This window comes from Sapajus apella, unplaced genomic scaffold, assembly GCF_009761245.1.
Source record: "Sapajus apella isolate SASKATOON/1434 unplaced genomic scaffold, GSC_monkey_1.0 scaffold8, whole genome shotgun sequence".
NCBI classification, from domain to species: domain Eukaryota; kingdom Metazoa; phylum Chordata; class Mammalia; order Primates; family Cebidae; genus Sapajus; species Sapajus apella.
In genome coordinates, this window is record NW_022436948.1 from 5,396,679 (window position 1) to 5,413,329 (window position 16,651).

Genomic DNA, 16,651 nt, shown 5'->3' on the forward strand with positions numbered 1-16,651 from the left:
GCCTGGTGCCAATCAAGATGATGAAGTGTGTTAAAATAGAGACCGTAAGACTGGCAGTACAGACTCCTTGTGGCAGTAAGACACCAAATTATAAATAAGACTTAAAGCCATGTGAGGAAGAGTTAGGTTATACACCTCTGCACTTGAAGAGTCAACTATGATGGCTGGGTGCGGTGGCTCACACCTGTAATCCCAGCACTTTGGGAGGCTGAGGTGGGTGGATCATGAGGCCAAGAGATCAAGACCATCCTGGCCAACATGGTAAAACCCCGTCTCCACTAAAAATACAAAAATTAGCTGGGCGTGGTGGCACGCACCTGTAGTCCCAGCTACCTGGGAGGCTGAGGCAGGAGAATTGCTTGAAGCCGGGAGGTGAAGGTTGCAGTGAGCCGAGATCGCACCAGTGCACTCCAGCCTGGCGCCTGGTGATGGAGCGAGACTCTTGTCTCAAAAAAAAAAAAAAAAAAAAAAGAAGTCAGCTATGTTCTAACTGCTGCAAGGGTTTTCTTTTTCTCCAGCTAAATGAGCAAAACAATGGAAGCTCACTGATTGACAGATATTGACTGATCTCTTGACCCCACCCAATCCCACAAACCATACTACAGCTTTGATTGGACAAGAGACTAATTTTAGCAACTTTCTTCTGATAAGAGACCACCAACCACAGACTGGTGGTCTCGCAGGTCCACAGAGGCTGCACACTGAGTCCCTTCATGTCCTCTGTTTCGTCTTTTTATGTATAGAGATTAATGCATTTACATGTTAGGTCTCCACCCCAAAGTGCACATGGAATGCATATTACATACAGGTTTGATTATCATACATGCACATACACCCCTCATAAATATTCATAACCCCTCCTATAGCTTGTTAAATATATATACTTTGCCAACCCATTCAGCATAAAATTCTTGTCTCACCCATCCTCCTTCAAAGTACCTGCTTCCAGTTTCTGCTGAAGGCTATTCTTCGCAGCCCTTCACGGTGGCCAGAGGCTTCAACCCTTTATAAGAAATTAGGCTCTCTTCTTCAAGTGTATGGACCTTGGGATTCTTTTGTGGGCACGTGTGAGAAGTTTGTCTTTGATGTCCTCTCAATCCCTGAATCAATGTCCTGTCAGCATGCAGTAACTTTCCCAAACCTCACACGTCCAAACTTCATCCTTCTAGCTCTTGGAGGAAAGAAGGCAAGGAGCCAAGCATTTGTTGAGTCAGCTGGGTTTCAGGCGCTCTGTCAAGAACGTTTATATGTGGTGACTCTGCTAAGGTGTTGATAACAGAGGCTACATCAGGTAGTCTGATAAGAGATGAAGATGGAACCCTGCCCGGAAGGTGTTATGTTTTAATAGTGAGAAGTTAAAAGTAATAACATCTTTTTGATTCATCCAAGCCTTTCTTTATTTTTTCAACAATCATTTATTAAACATCTACCAAGTGGCCATCCTGGCAGCTCCTGTGGGGTATGAAGCTGGACTCACACTGCCAGCCTCATGAGGAGCTCGTGACTTATTGTCAAGGCCCCCAGGCAGGGGGTGGGCAGCCGGAGCTAGCCTGGCAGCAGCAGTGTCTTGGCTACTCTATCAGTCACTAAACCTGCAGCTTTGGGCTGGTTTTGCAACTTTTCCAAATTTTAGGCTTCTTGTTAGTAAAACAGAGAAAGTAATCCTCTCTGCCTCATATGGTGTTGAATGAGGGAATGCTTATAAAGAGCTCCACATGGGAGGAGGAAGTACTTCTTAGTAAAAACCTGATATTAGTGCTCAGCAAAGACCTGATAGAGTTCCATTCAAGCGTATGAGCCCTCAATGGCCACCTGGAATGTGAGGTGGGTAAACAGCCTGCGAGAAATATTATGGGAAGCCAGAGATAGGGTGCTAGACCATGACCTGGGTGAGAGGAGGTGGTATTCAAACTGCCTCCAGATAGGTGAAGGGTGGGTTCTCCCCTGGCAGAGGGAAAGGAGGGAATTTCTGGCATGATATATTTGCTGTGTTTTGAGCTTGGAGTATCTGGTCATTCTGGGACTTAGGGTGCCTGTGCATAGGATGGCATGGGAGAAGAAGATGAGTTTTCAGGCTGGGATGTGTTTTGTTTCTTTTTTTTAAAGATGAAGTCTAGCTCTATCACTCGGGCTTGAGTGCAGTGGTTTGATCATGGTTCACTGCAGCCTTCACTCTTGGGCTCAAGCAATCCTCCTGCCTTAGCCTCCTGAGTAGCTGGGATCACGAGCGCATGCCACCACACCCAGCTAATTAAAAAAATTTATTTTTTTTTGTAGAGACAGGGTCTCACTATATTGCCCAAGCCAGTCTTGAACTCCTGGGCTCAGCCAACCCCTCACACCTTGGCATTACAAAATGCTGGGATTACAGGTGCCAGCCAGCATACCAGGCCTGGGATGTGGCTTTGAAGTGCCCTCTGTGACATGGGAGAGAGGTTAATGTTTATCAATGAGAACATAGTTTAAAGCAGAGTTCCCAAAATGTCTTCCCATTCCCCCCAAAATTACTTTGTACCTTAAAAATGCTCAATATCAGATTTCTGAAGACAAATTTCCTTAGTGATATGCAATTGCTGCATTGAGTGAAATGATAAAATGCATAACATGTTAATAATCTCTCTCCTCCCCCGTTGTCTTCCAGTCTCATCCCCTGAGGTAACCAAAGGTAACGTGTTGGTTGTGTCTTTCCCCACACACTTTGGGGAATCCTGGCGTAAAGGGATAACCCTATCACAGTGAAGTGACTGGCAGCAGGGGTGACATTCTCAGACAAAGTCTTTGTCTGAAGATTCCCCAAGTCACATCACCCCTTAACTGACTTCAACTCAGGTTTTGTGTCAGCTGCAATGAGACAGCTTCTTGATAAATGAAATACCATAAATGTTTCCTATGTTGGGCATTTTAGTTGCTATAGAGAAAAAGCTTCTAAATACATCTCCAGCTAGCATACTAATAAAAGGATCTGATGTTATATGACCTGAAGGAAGGAAATGAATGTAGGCCACCCATGGGTAAAGTAGCCATGAAAAAACAGTGCAATGCATTTCTTAACACACAAGAGACCCACAAGATTTTACTTTATTTTGTATAATTTTTAAATCAGCCCTTCAGAGATCTGGCACAATAAGCATAAATATCCCTTATGTGTGGACTTGCTAGTACTGGATGAATTGTTATGCAGCCCGAAGAAAGAAGAACTCCATCACTCTGGCAGTGTTAAGCACAGCAGATTCCACTGGGTCCGACTTCGCTGGGTCTGAAAACTGCTTCCCAGACAAAGGCAGATGAGACATGGGTGGAGGCACCAACCAGGAATTCAGGTTTCCACTTCTAAATGCACATCCAGTAAGCTTCAGATATTGTTTGGATATCACATTTGTATAACACAATTTACTTTTAAGATTGTTTTTGATTCTTACTATTCTTTTTGAGACATTACAAAATAGGCACACTGACTGTTTTTATCGTAAGCTTATTTTTGTAGGATAAAAATTCAGCTTCTAAAGTTAAACTCTGTTGCTTGCAAGAGTATCTCCAGTGTCATAGAAAACTGGAAGCAAAGGCCACCCAATAGAGCATCGTTATAACATGTCCTTTGGTGCAGAAATGGATCTGCGAGGCCAAGGTAGGCAGAAGATGACATGATGAGTCTGAACAGCAGAACTAATTCTTTCTTTCGACCCTAGAGGGTTCCTGTTAGGTAAGGAATTGGTGTGCATGCCCTGTCTCTACCAAGTTCCCTGCTGGAAACAGATGGCAGGAGCAGTGAGCAACTGTGAACCAAGTTGTAGGCACCAAATGAGAGAGGATGACACAACTAAAGAATGGCCCCAGCACAAAGCTTCTCCACTCCTAAGAGTGAAAGGGCAAGGGGAGCGAAGGGCGTTATAGGACCCTCATCAGGGTCAGCAGAACTGTAGGAGGGGGTGGCAGACAGGGCTGGTGATCATTAGGAATATAGCCATCCACAAAACCCCAGTAGGAGAGGGAGGGAGGAAGGCTATGTGATCAGACCTCTCTCTTTCTGCTCTCTGGGTTCCTGTCCATGTCTCTGCTGGCCAAACCCAGCAGAATCAGTGTCTTAGTTCATTTGATCTGTGGTAATAAAAGTACCATAGGTTAGCGGCTTATACATAACAGAAATGTATTTCTCATAGTTCTGGAGGCTGGAAGTCCAAGATCAGGGTGCCAGTATGTTCAGGTTCTGATGAGGGTCCTCTTTCAGATTGAGGACTGCTGATTTCTTACTGCATCTTCACAAGGTTGAAAGAGGGTGAAAGAATTCCTTGGAGCTTCTTGGACAAGGACAGTAATACCATTCATAAGGGGTCCACCCTCATGACCCATTTAATGGGTACAATTCAATGGTTTTCAGTATATTTATAGAGTTATACAACCATCATCAAATCTGATTTTTTTTTTGGTCACTTGTGCTTTTGATGGTCTACTTAGGAAGACTAAATGATGCAAGGTCACAAGGACTCACTTCTACATTTTCTTCTAACAGTTTTATAGCCAGCTCTTACATTTACATCTATGATGTATTTTGAATTAGTTTTTGTGTGTGGTGTGAGGAAGCGGTTCAGTTTTATTCATCTGGCGTGTGGATATCCAGTTTTCTCAATGTCAAAAAGTTTAGTCTTTCCCCCTTGAATTATCCTAGCACCTTGTTGAAAATCAACTGACCATATGCTGGAGAGGATGTGGAGAAATAGGAACACTTTTACACTGTTGGTGGGAGTGTAAATTAGTTCAACCATTGTGGAAGACAGTGTGGCGATTCCTCAAGGACATAGAAATAGAAATTCCATTTGACCCAGCAATACCATTACTGGGTATATATCCAAAGGATTACAAATCGTTCTACTATAAGGACACGTGCACACGAATGTTCATTGCAGCACTGTTTACAATAGCAAAGACCTGGAACCAACCCAAATGCCCATCGATGATAGACTGGATAGGGAAAATGTGGCACATATACACCATGGAATATTATGCAGCCATCAAAAACGATGAGTTAGGGTCCTTTGTAGGGACATGGATGAACCTGGAAACCATCATTCTCAGCAAACTGACAGAAGAGCAGAAGATCAAACACAGTATGTTCTCACTCATAGGCGGGTGTTGAACAATGAGAACACATGGACACAGGGAGGGGAGCACTACACACTGGGGTCAGTTGGGGGGAAATAGGGGAGGGAGGGTGGGGGGTGGGAAGCTGGGGAGAGATAGCAAGGGGAGAAATGCCAGACGTAGGTGATGGGGAGGAAAGCAGCAAATCACACTGCCATGTGTGTTCCTATGCAACAATTTTGCATGTTCTTCACATGTACCCCAAAACCTAAAATGCAATAAAATAAATGGAAAAAAAAGTGCACATAAAAGAAAATATTTTTGAAGAAAAAAAAAAAAAGAAAATCAACTGACCATAAAATTAAAAGTTCATTTCTGGATTCTCAGTTCAGATTCTGTTCCATTGATTTATATGTATGTCCTGAAGCCAATACTATACTGTCTTGACTACAGTAGCTTTGTTGTAAGTTTTGGAATTGGGAATTATGAGTCCTCCAACTTTGATTTTCCTTTTCAAGTTTGCTTTGACTATTTCAATCAATTGCATTTCCACATGAATTTTAGGATGAACTTGCCAATGTGTGTAAAAAAGCCATCTAATATTTTAATAGGAATTGCAGTAACTAAATCAATTTCGGGAGTATTGATATTGTACTAATATTGTCTTCTGATCTATGTTCCTGACGTGTTTTATTTAGGTCTTTTTTACTTTTCCCAATGATGTGTTATAATTTTCTGAACAAATGTTTTATGTTTGTTAAATGTATGTCTAAAAATTTTAGTTTTTTTAATGCTATTGTAAGTGGAATTGATTTATATATTTGATTTTTAGGTTGTTAATTGAAACTGTATAGTAATACAGTTGAAATTTGTAAATTGATCTTGTATCCTGTAATCTTGCTCAAATTGTTAGTTCTTATAGTTTTTAGTGAATGCCTCAGTGTTTCTATATACAAGATCATTCCATTTGCAAATAAATAGTTTTTCAATCTGAATACCTTTTATTTCTTTTCCTGCTCAATTACCTGGATATATTTTTTTTCTACAATATTGACTAGAAGTGCTAAGAGCAGACATCCTTGCTGTGTTCTTGATCTTGAGGGGAAAATATTTAGTCTTTGGCCAGGTGGTTTAATTGATCCACATTTAAAGTTATTATTGATATGTTTGGATTTATCTATTGTTTTACTTTTTGTGTTTTTAAAATATGTCACATACATTTTCTGTTCCTCTATTTCTCATTTACTACTTTATTTTGTATTAAGTGAATATTTTATAATGCAACGTTTTGAATTCTTCAGTGAATTTTTACTATATATTTTCCAGTTTTCTTTTCTACTGGTTTCTCCAGAATTTACAATATACCTATTAGCTTACCAGCTTCTACTTTAGATTTATGCTAACTTAATTCAAGTAAAACATAGAAACATTATTCTTATATAACTCCATTCCTTCATTATCTTTTTAATATAATTATAGTGTTTGTTATATGTTACAATAAGAAATATTTACTTCTTATTTTACATTTCTGGTTCTCTTTATTTCTTCCTGTGGATTTTACTTACCAACTTGTGTCGTTTTCTTTCTCTAATATAATTTTGTTTCCACCTGCCTCCTCTGTGCTGTTATTGCCAAATATATTACAATTTTGTAAGTTATGGGCCCAATAATATAATTCCATGCATATTACCTTATGCACTTGTCTTTAAATAAATTGAGAGAAGAAAGGAGAAAAAATATGCAATTATACTATCTTTTACAATTAACTATATAATCACCTTTATTGGCACCTTTTTTGTTTCTTTGCATACATTTGAATTACTCTGCTGTCACTTGCATTCAGTATTGCTAATAAGGCAGGTCTGCATGTCATAATTTATCGACCTCTTTTGCTTTCACATTAGATTGTCTTGCTGCATTTAAAAGTCTTGGTTCTCTTCTTCTCTTTTGGCATTTTTAATGTCATCCATTGCTTTAGCCTCCGTTAATTCTGATGAAAAGTCAGCTGTTAAAATTATTGCAGTTTTTTTGTATGTGTCGATTTGTTTTAGTCTTGCTGCTTTTAAGATTTTTCTTTCTTTGGCACTCAACATTTTGACTATAATGTGTCTGAGTTTGGTCTCTTACATTTATCTGACTTCAAATTTATTGAGATGTTTGGATTTGTAGATTAGAGATTTTTGTTAAACTTGGTCAGCTTTTAGCCATTATTTCTTTAAATGTTGTTATGCTGTTTTCTCTCTCTGCTTCTTTGATATGTTCATTGTACTTCACTGCTTGAGGTGTGTTTGATGATTCCACACATTGGCTGAGACTCTGAATTTTTCTTTATTCTTTTTTTCACCTTCCAATTGCATAATCTCTATCCACCTAACTTCAAGTTTGCTGACTCATTCTTCTACTTGCTCAGATCAGATAGTTATAGGTGTGTAGCTTTCAAAATAATAAGAGCCATCTATGACAAACCTACAGCCAACCTCATACTGAATGAGCACAAGCTGAAATCATTCCTCATGAGAACTAGAACAAGAGGAGGATGCTTACTCTCACCACTCCTAATCAACTTAGTAGTAGAAGTCTTAACCAGAGGTATCAGGCAAGAGACAAAAATAAAAGGCATCCAAACAGGAAAGAAGTCAAACTATCTCTCTTCACTAACAATATGATCCCATACCTAGAAAATCCTAAAGCCTCCACCAAAAGGCAAGGAGAACTGATAAAAAAGTTTCTAGTAAGGTTTCAGGATAGAAAGTCAATGCACAAATCAGTAGCATTTCTTTACACCAGTGATACATAGGGTGAAAGTCATATAAACAACACAGTCCCATTTACTGTGTGGATGGAGGAGGGGAACCCCAGACATCTTGGCCAGGCTTGCTTGGAATAGAACTTCTGTAGCACAGAGCTGCAGGAAGGGTGGATGAGAAATGGTAGCTATTGTACCACGAATAGAAATGGTGTCTCATGTTCTTGGCTGTAAGCTCCTAGAGTATGGCTTTGATCACACTGAGATGGGAGTAGAGTGGAGAGAGAAAATGTCAGGGGTCAGATGCCACAGACTCTTGCTGTTCTTACACAGACTGAGTCGATTTTCTTGAAATAATGTTTCTACATTTGTGGTGTGCCTCCCAGGATACTTTCCAGAGACTGTACATATATATATATATACACTTTTAACATTTTCCACCAGGTATGGTTGTTTCACTGAAGAGAGGGTTCATGCAGCCCCTTATGCCACCATTCCAAAAGTGTCCTTCTATATGATTTTATGTGTTTCCTTTTGCTTATATTTTTAGACAGTTATCAGTTTTTCAGTTTTCTGACTTATCTGTGTACTTAAGTTGAAGAATTACACAGTTTATAAGAGCAGGCCAGGCCCCCAGCCATTCCTGGTCACTGCAGCGGCCCTCCTCACTGAGGGCCTCGACCTGTGCTTTTTTCTCCAGCAATGCTTTCTTCTTCCATCCTCCTTCACCCAGTCTAATTATTTGCCACCTGTTAATGGCTTAAATGTGTTTCTCCAAAAGATGTTGAAGTTCTAACCGCCAGTACCTGTGAATATGATCTTATTAGAGATGATCAAGTTAAGATGCAGTCATTTGAGTGGTTTCTAATCCATATGCCTGATGTCCTTATAAAAAGGGGAAGCTTGGACACACACAGGTGCACTGGGAGAATGCCATGTGAACCCCAAGGCAGAGGTCACCACGAGAACATGCAGCAGAAGCCAAGGAACACCCAAGACTGCCAGAAAATCACTAGGCACTGAAGGGTAGTTCTGGAAAAGATCCCTTTCTCAGAGCCTCAGAAAGAACCAACTCTGCTGAGAACTTGATCTTGAACTTCTGGCCTCCAGAATCATGAGAAAATGCATTTCTGTTTTTAAGCTGCCCCAGCATGTGGTGCTTTGTTATGGCAGTCCCAGGAAAGTGAGGCGCCGCCCACTGGGCCTCCTCCTGAGGCTTTCTGATCACCCATCCTTGGCTAGGACCTCTTTGCCATACCTTCCCACACCTTGCACTTTTTCATCCAAGTGCTTTCCGTAGTACAATTATTTGTGATTTCTTTAATTATAAATGTTTAACTACTTGTACAATTATTGGTTGTATTTGCCCCCATTAGTCTTGTCAGTCCTCTGTGCATGCAGGGCTTGGGGTCATGTCTGCCTTATTTACCAACATACCCCAATCATTTGGCACAAGACTTGGCACATAGTGACCTCAGATAGCACTGCTCAAAGGATTTAATTTTCTTTCATTTCTTCCCTCTGCCTCCCCTTGAGGGTCACATTAGTTTTAGACTTATAAAGTAGTCTGTGAACTCGGCCCTCCTATTGGAAAGGAAGCTCCAGGTTTTGCCCCCAGCTGTACTTACTGCAGGCTGGCCACTTACTGCCCTTCCTGGGCTGCCACCAGGGAATGAGGGAACTGACCTTCACTCACAGCTGTGGCCTCCACCAGGGCATTGGACTCACCTGAGGCTTATAAAATGCAGACACCTTGGCTTCACAGCTGCTCAAGCTCCCTAGGTGAAACTAATATGGGAATCGCTGAATTTGAGCCCATTTACACCTATCTTAAGTACAGTAGTAACTTATTTGGTCACTTGTGTTTCTGGTTTATAGCTAATTAGAAACCAGAGGTGAATATGGAGGGTGGGTACCAGAAACAGGTCCCAAACACCAAACAATTGAGTTCCCCCAAATCAGTAGGAACACTAAGGATAGGGACAGATGGGCTCTGACCTGTGTTATAATCTTCACAATGATGGGCTTAAGTAAATAAGGAAACTTTAGTTACGCTCCATGTGCATTCCTTAACAAGATGGAAAGTGATAAATCACTAACACTGCCACATTGAGCTTTTCTGATGTACCAGGCACAGCTCTGAGCAGAGATGATGTTTCATTTAAACCTTACAAGAACCTTAGAAGGTTATGTTCTGTGGATATTCCCATTTTTCAGATGAGGAAACTGAGGTTTAAAGAGAGCCAGTGAGTCATTCAAGATCACATTACTAGTAATTAGAGGGACAAACTCAAATCTTCATCTATCCAACTCTAAAGTTGGTAATATTAATGTTTTTTGAATATTTTCCTTTTGTTCCCATAAAATGAATTTGCTGGGAAAATTCATTTATGATGGCATTACCTACCAGCGCCACATTAATGACACTACCAGCGCTCATGACCTACCAGCGCCATGTTAATGGTGTGTTTACTTAAAAATTGCCCACAGGAATCAATTAGGTAATGGCTGACAAATGTGAAATTTTCAAAAGTTATTTAATTTTTATTCAGACCACTTTGGCAGATAAAAAGAAAGCTAGAAGTGATTCTATCATGTTTTATTCCTTCGCACCTTCTGAAGAGAAGCAGGTGCATTACTGAGTTGTATTTGCTGGGTTTTTGCACCTGATTAACAATGGATAGTAGAAATACGCTCTTTTACCACATCTTCCCTTTTCTGGCCTGCTTTGAGGCTCTCTTGGTAAAATGCCTGGCCTAAGACAGGATGTTCTTTGTGGGCTGGTCCAGACACCATATTTGCCTCACTTTCCTGCGTGGTGAGTTCAGATCAGGTTACCATTATAAGCTGATTCTCATAAAAGTCTGTGAATAAGAAAAAGGAGAGCTTGCAGCACTGGGAGATTTATATTCCTCTCCTGGTAGCAAGAAAGTCATTCTGAGTATCTGTTTGCAGAGAAATATGCAGCATTGTGCTTTCTCTGCAGGTTCTAAGGTCTCTCCTCTAAGATGGATTGTTGCGATTTCTTCAAGGAAGTCCGAAGAGAGAAACGAGAACTGGAGTGAAAGAGTGTTTTGTATTCACCCACACTTCCTCCTCTACTGGTTGATTATGAAAACCCCCACCCTAACAGATGACTTGGTGCGGGGCTCTTTGTTGAAGGTACTATTATTAACAGATGAAATACACGTGTCCTCACAGAGACGTCTCAGGAGGGCAGCTCTTGAGCCTGATGATGCGCTAATATTCTTTAAGCTTGGTGTGAAAAGGAGAGAGTTTTAAAATTAGTTACTTTCACTCTGAAGGTCAAGGATAAGAGGTAATTCTGCATTTATCTTTTCCTAATTGGAAGAAGAAGACTTCTAAGTCTAAAAGTTTACTTCACTGGCATTTGACTAAGACTCCAGTTTTGGTGACTAGAGATTTAAATTCATACTAGACTCATTAAGAAACACAAGTAAAACTTTCAGAGTACAAATGGGTGGGCAATCCCTAAATAATTCAGTGGTACTTTTTAGCTTATTGAGCCAAATATACTGATAACTTTTAGGCATCCACAGTTATCCAACCTCAAGTCTCAGCTGGGATTATGCTTGTGGCTTCTCAGAGTTGGAAGGGACCTCAGAAGGCTAAACACGTTTGAGTGTGAAGAATCTAAAAAAGTGAGGAGGTACTAGTACTTATACGACAAGCATAAGGGTTGGTTTGTGCTTATTTTTCTATTACCTTATGCTTACAAATAACATAATAGTGCAATAAAAATGCAACAAATAGTGATCAATTTGCTGCAGGGGAAAAGTACCTGGACATTGTAATACTTAAAATATATGCAAAATAACTTAAAGCCTTGATCATGGCACTGTAAAAAGGTTGAAGGAATAGGTTTCTAACTTTCCTGCTGGTTAGTGAGTGGAGATAGAAGGAGAGATAAGTGTTAATTTTGAGGACACTGCCTTGTTCTATAATGCACAACTCTACTGGGTAATTTTCTTTTGAGTCAACTCTGGTGTGAAGAACAAAGGCTTAGATATCTCATGAAAAATTTACTGGCTTTAGGTTCATAGAGTTTCTAGCACTGTCCAGTATAAATGTCTGCAAGAATGGAAATGTTCTGTATGTCAGCACTGCTTAACGTGCCAGCCACTAGCCATGCGTGGCTACTGAGCACTTGAAATATGGCGAGTGCAACTGAGGAACTCATTTTTTAAAATTTCTTTTTAATTTATTTGCCTTTAAATTGAAACAGCCATGTAGCTAGCAGCTGGCATATTTGACAGTTGTAGGACTGTATGTAACCACCTCTCAAAGTTCATTGGTATCTTTTCATAATTAAAAAGTAGACTTGTGCATAGTAAAGTGAAACAAAATTAGTAAGAACATATCTATTTAATAAAGAAGACTATTATATGAAATTATACATTCCTTCTATGTCCTACTCCAGTCCATCTTTTGGAATGTAACTATGGACAACAGCTTCTTACAGACCTCTCCACGAGCTCTCTATGCATGTATAAACATAGAAATGCATACACGTTTCTTTATGTGAGTGGGAACGTGCAGTATCCACTAATTTCATTTCATTACCTGTTTGGCTTCCAAACATCTGGGGATCTAGTTATATGAGCCCTAAAACTGCCTTGTCATTTTAATGACTGAATAGTATTCCATAATCTAGATGAATGATTATTTAATTGGTCCATAATGGTGGATATTTGGGTTTTTCTCATCCAGTTGCTATGGTATAAGCACAGAACTCACCATTTATCCAGTTACATTTTTGCATATGTGTGTGCGTGACTAGTATTTTCAATGATAGTAAATTGCATGGGAAGAGAAATCTCAAAGACAACACTAGGATGCAAGTCATTTAGGACTTAGTAAGTTTTTGTCCTTGAAATGCTCTGGGAAACAAACAAGATTATAATTTTCATACAATGAGCATAATGTTGACTTTAAGCACCATGTGGGAAACAGTTGCTGTTTGTCCACTGATACAACCCATGTGTTCCCAGTGCTAGCTGGGAGCAGGGGCTCAATAAACCTTTGCTTAATCAGTGGGCAGATGCCCCGGTTATGGAGCATATTCTGAGTCTTTCACCTGCTTTGGAAAGGATCTGCCATAGACTGAAAAGGTTACATTTGTCTTAAATAGCAAAGGCTATTAATGGTTCTCATAGTCACATATTATTTAGTTTTAAATTGCTCCTCACCCATCCTTGGAGTAATATCCATTACTATTCCTAGAGAAACAGTAATGAAAATGCTAAAATACCTTACAAATATTGAGAGTTGCTTTTTAAAACTTTTCTGAAAACGTGATGAAATCGTATTGGCATTGGCAGACAGATGTCATGGGTGGTGCTCTGGACTGTGGGTGATGCCTCTAGTTGCTCTTTGTGGGTCTTCCTCAGCTGAGAAGTCACTGCCCTCAGTCACCCTGGCACATGCTGTGTCTCTGCAAGGCAAAGGCTAGAAACCGTGAGCAAGTGGTCAGGTGGACTTGAATATGACCCTCTCCCCACTCTCCAACCATAGATCTCCATAAATACTCTATGCCATTTTTTTTTGTAAACCACTCAACATCTCTCCCATTCCCGAAAAACATTCACTTCTGCAAGGACTTGCTCTGTGTAAGTGCAGAAAACAGGTTTCTTCTCCCCGTCACTTCCTTTACTCTCAACTGCTGCTTCCATGGGGTTTTGTTTCCGACTCTTCCCTACCCCGTGGCCCAGCCTTCTGGAGGAGAATGAGGAAGTAAATCCTATGGGGTACTGTGATGGTTAATTGTGTTTGTCAACTTGACTGGGCCGTGGGGTATCAGATAGCTGGGGAAACATTATTTCTGGGTGTGTCTGTGAGGGTGTTTCTGCAAGAGACTCACATTTGCATTGGTGGACTGAGTGAAGTGGATGGCCCTTGCCTTGTGGGTGAGCCTCATCCAATCTGTTGAGAGCCTGAGTAGAACAAAAAGAAGAAGGAAGGTTAAACTTATTCTCTGCCTGATCCCTTGAGCCGGGGCATACGTTTTCCGCCCCCAGAATTCCTGGTTCTCAGGCCTTCAGACACAGACTGGAATGTATACCACTGGCTTTGCAGCGCTCAGGCCTTTGAACTACACCACTGGCTTTCCCGGGTCTCCAGCTCGCAGATGGCAAGGCATGGGACCTCTCAGTCTCTATTGTCATGTGAGCCAGTACCTTAAATTTCTCCCTCACTCCACACACATACATATGTATAGGCTTGTATGTGGGTGTGTGTATATATAGATGTATGTGTATATGATGTATATATACTCATACATGTATATGAACATGTATAAATGTATACTCATATATGTATATGAACATGTATACATACATATATATACCTCCCCCACACATATATGTGTGTGTATGTATATCCATATACACATCAAATTTCATAAATGTAGTCTATGATGTATTTATCTAATTGGCTCTGTTTTCTCCTAAGAACCCTGGCTAATATAGGCATGTTACTTCATTTAGAGATTTTTAACAATGAGAAAAGGTCAAAATGGACTCTCATCCAACACATGTCCACTGTAGTGGGGGCGGCAGAATGAAACAGCCCTACAAGGCTGCTTATGAACGCTCAGGAGGATATGGATGACAAGAGGGAGAAGTGAGAAATGATACAGGAAGTATGGGCCTGTGGACCACAACCGGGATGGAAAGTGGGTTCACAATCCTCCCTAAAGGTGCTGCCTGGTTTCAACCAGTCAGGAACAGAAAGATCAGAGGAAAAGGAGATGAGAGAATTTTGACTTTTAATTTAGTTCCAGTGTGTGCCTGAGAACCCTTTCCCTGTATTGTGCTACACAAATCTTGTCAAGTTTCATAATTTACTGAATTTTGTTTCTTTATCACCTTTTAGCATGATTTTTGATTTTTTTTAAAAAATAAAAATAATCAAGCAACCAGAAAAGTATAATAGACAAAGAAAAATTCTGGCATCCCACTACTTAGATTACTACCATTGCCATTTTTATTTTGACAGTTATATTTTACATAAGTGAGGCCATGTTATATGTGCTATTTTTCTAAATTAACCCTTCCTTTTCATTTTGTTTTTGTTTTTATTTTTATTTTTTCTTTCTTCTCCTCTCTCCACCTCAACCTAATCAGGTAGCAAATGTTAAGATTTGCTGTGCAACATTTTTTCACCCTTACAAGATCTCTCTCTCTCTTTCTCTCTTTCACACACACACACACACACACACACACACACACGACATGTATGTTGCTTGTTTTATGAAAATGAGATTTTTATATATCCCTCTGTGCCTTGCTTTTTTTGCTTAATTAAATGTGGCGGAAATGTCTACACATCCCTGACTTTTTGTGACTATAATATTCCAGTGATTGTATATCTTAAAATTTGTTCCCCGTCCCTCGGGGGTGGGCGTTTGGATGGCTTCCTCCTTTTCTGCTCTCTTTCCTTCTCTTCTTCTCTCTCCTTTTCTCTCGTTTCAGTAAACAATTCGGCAGCTGATAGCATTGCCTGTACAGCTTTAAGTTCTGGTGAGGTTTTACCTCCATGGGATACATGCCTAAGACTAAGAGTGCACAGTGAAAGGTAGACGATTTTTGTTTGTTTGTAAATAGATATTGCCAGAATCCATTAAAATTAGAGACAGCTACAAAACCATCAAATTTCCACCAACAATGTCCACAAGTAAACTTTCCCCCTGTGTCCCACCAACATTAGAGTTTGCGTGCCTTTTAATTCCTTTCCATTTGGTGGATGAGAAGCAATATTCAGGTGTTACTTAAATGTACATTTCCCTGCGTTAATGTGGTTCAGCTTCTGCTCAGGTTTATTGGCTGTTTTGTTTTCATTTCTTCTAAACAACTATATTCAACTCCCATGCCCACTGACTGCTTTTTGTTATCAATTGTTAAATGTTCAACCCCATATTGATATTAGGCCTTATCTATCTTGCAGGTGGTGTGTGCCCCTTAACCCACCCATTACTTGTCTTCTGACTTTGTTTTGGTCAGAGGTTTTCCATTAAAATAATATTGCAGTTGTTTGTCTTTTGTTTTATAGCTTCTGGGTTTCTGTGATGTTTAAAGATGTATCCCTGGCCCCCGGGGATAGACATGTATATGCTGTCTCCAGAATATTCTTCTATCTGAATTGCTTGATCTTAAATTTTGCTTATTATTAAAATATTTTTCTTGTATAGTGTTTTAAGTTAAGATTTTTAATGTGTCTATCCAAATTGCTTGGTCTTAAACTTTGCTTATTATTAAAATATTTGCCTTGTGTAGTTTTTTTCCTAAACTAGCATTTTTAATGTGTCTGAAATGAAGTAAGTGTCCAATTTTGTCTCATTCCCAATTCCTTGAACTTCTCTCAAGCCATTACAATTTGGTTTATGTCAATCAAAAGGAAATGTCTGTATGGTTTTCTTCTTTATTTCTCTCCAACTCCTGCTTTCTACATTGCCTCCTTTCCTGTCTTCTCGTTCTTCATCTGTCTTTGACACTGTTTCCTTTCTTCTGCTCCTGCATCAAGGCATAAAATCTCACTAAAAACACAGCAAAGCTGCAGCAGCAATAACCGTAATAAATACTCACATGTAAGGGATCGTTTGCTCTCTGCATGCGAGGCAGTGTTCTAGGCGCTTGGCAGGTTTTAAGCCATTTGATTGTCACAGCAGCCTGTGGCACAGGTAATGTTAACAGACCAGTCTTTGGAGGCTAGAGGCCAGAGGCAAAGCCACCTGCATGGCTCAGGCTCAGCAGCCCTGGGGGTCTGACCCCCAACCTGGATCTTAACCACTGGGCTACAGAAACACATCAC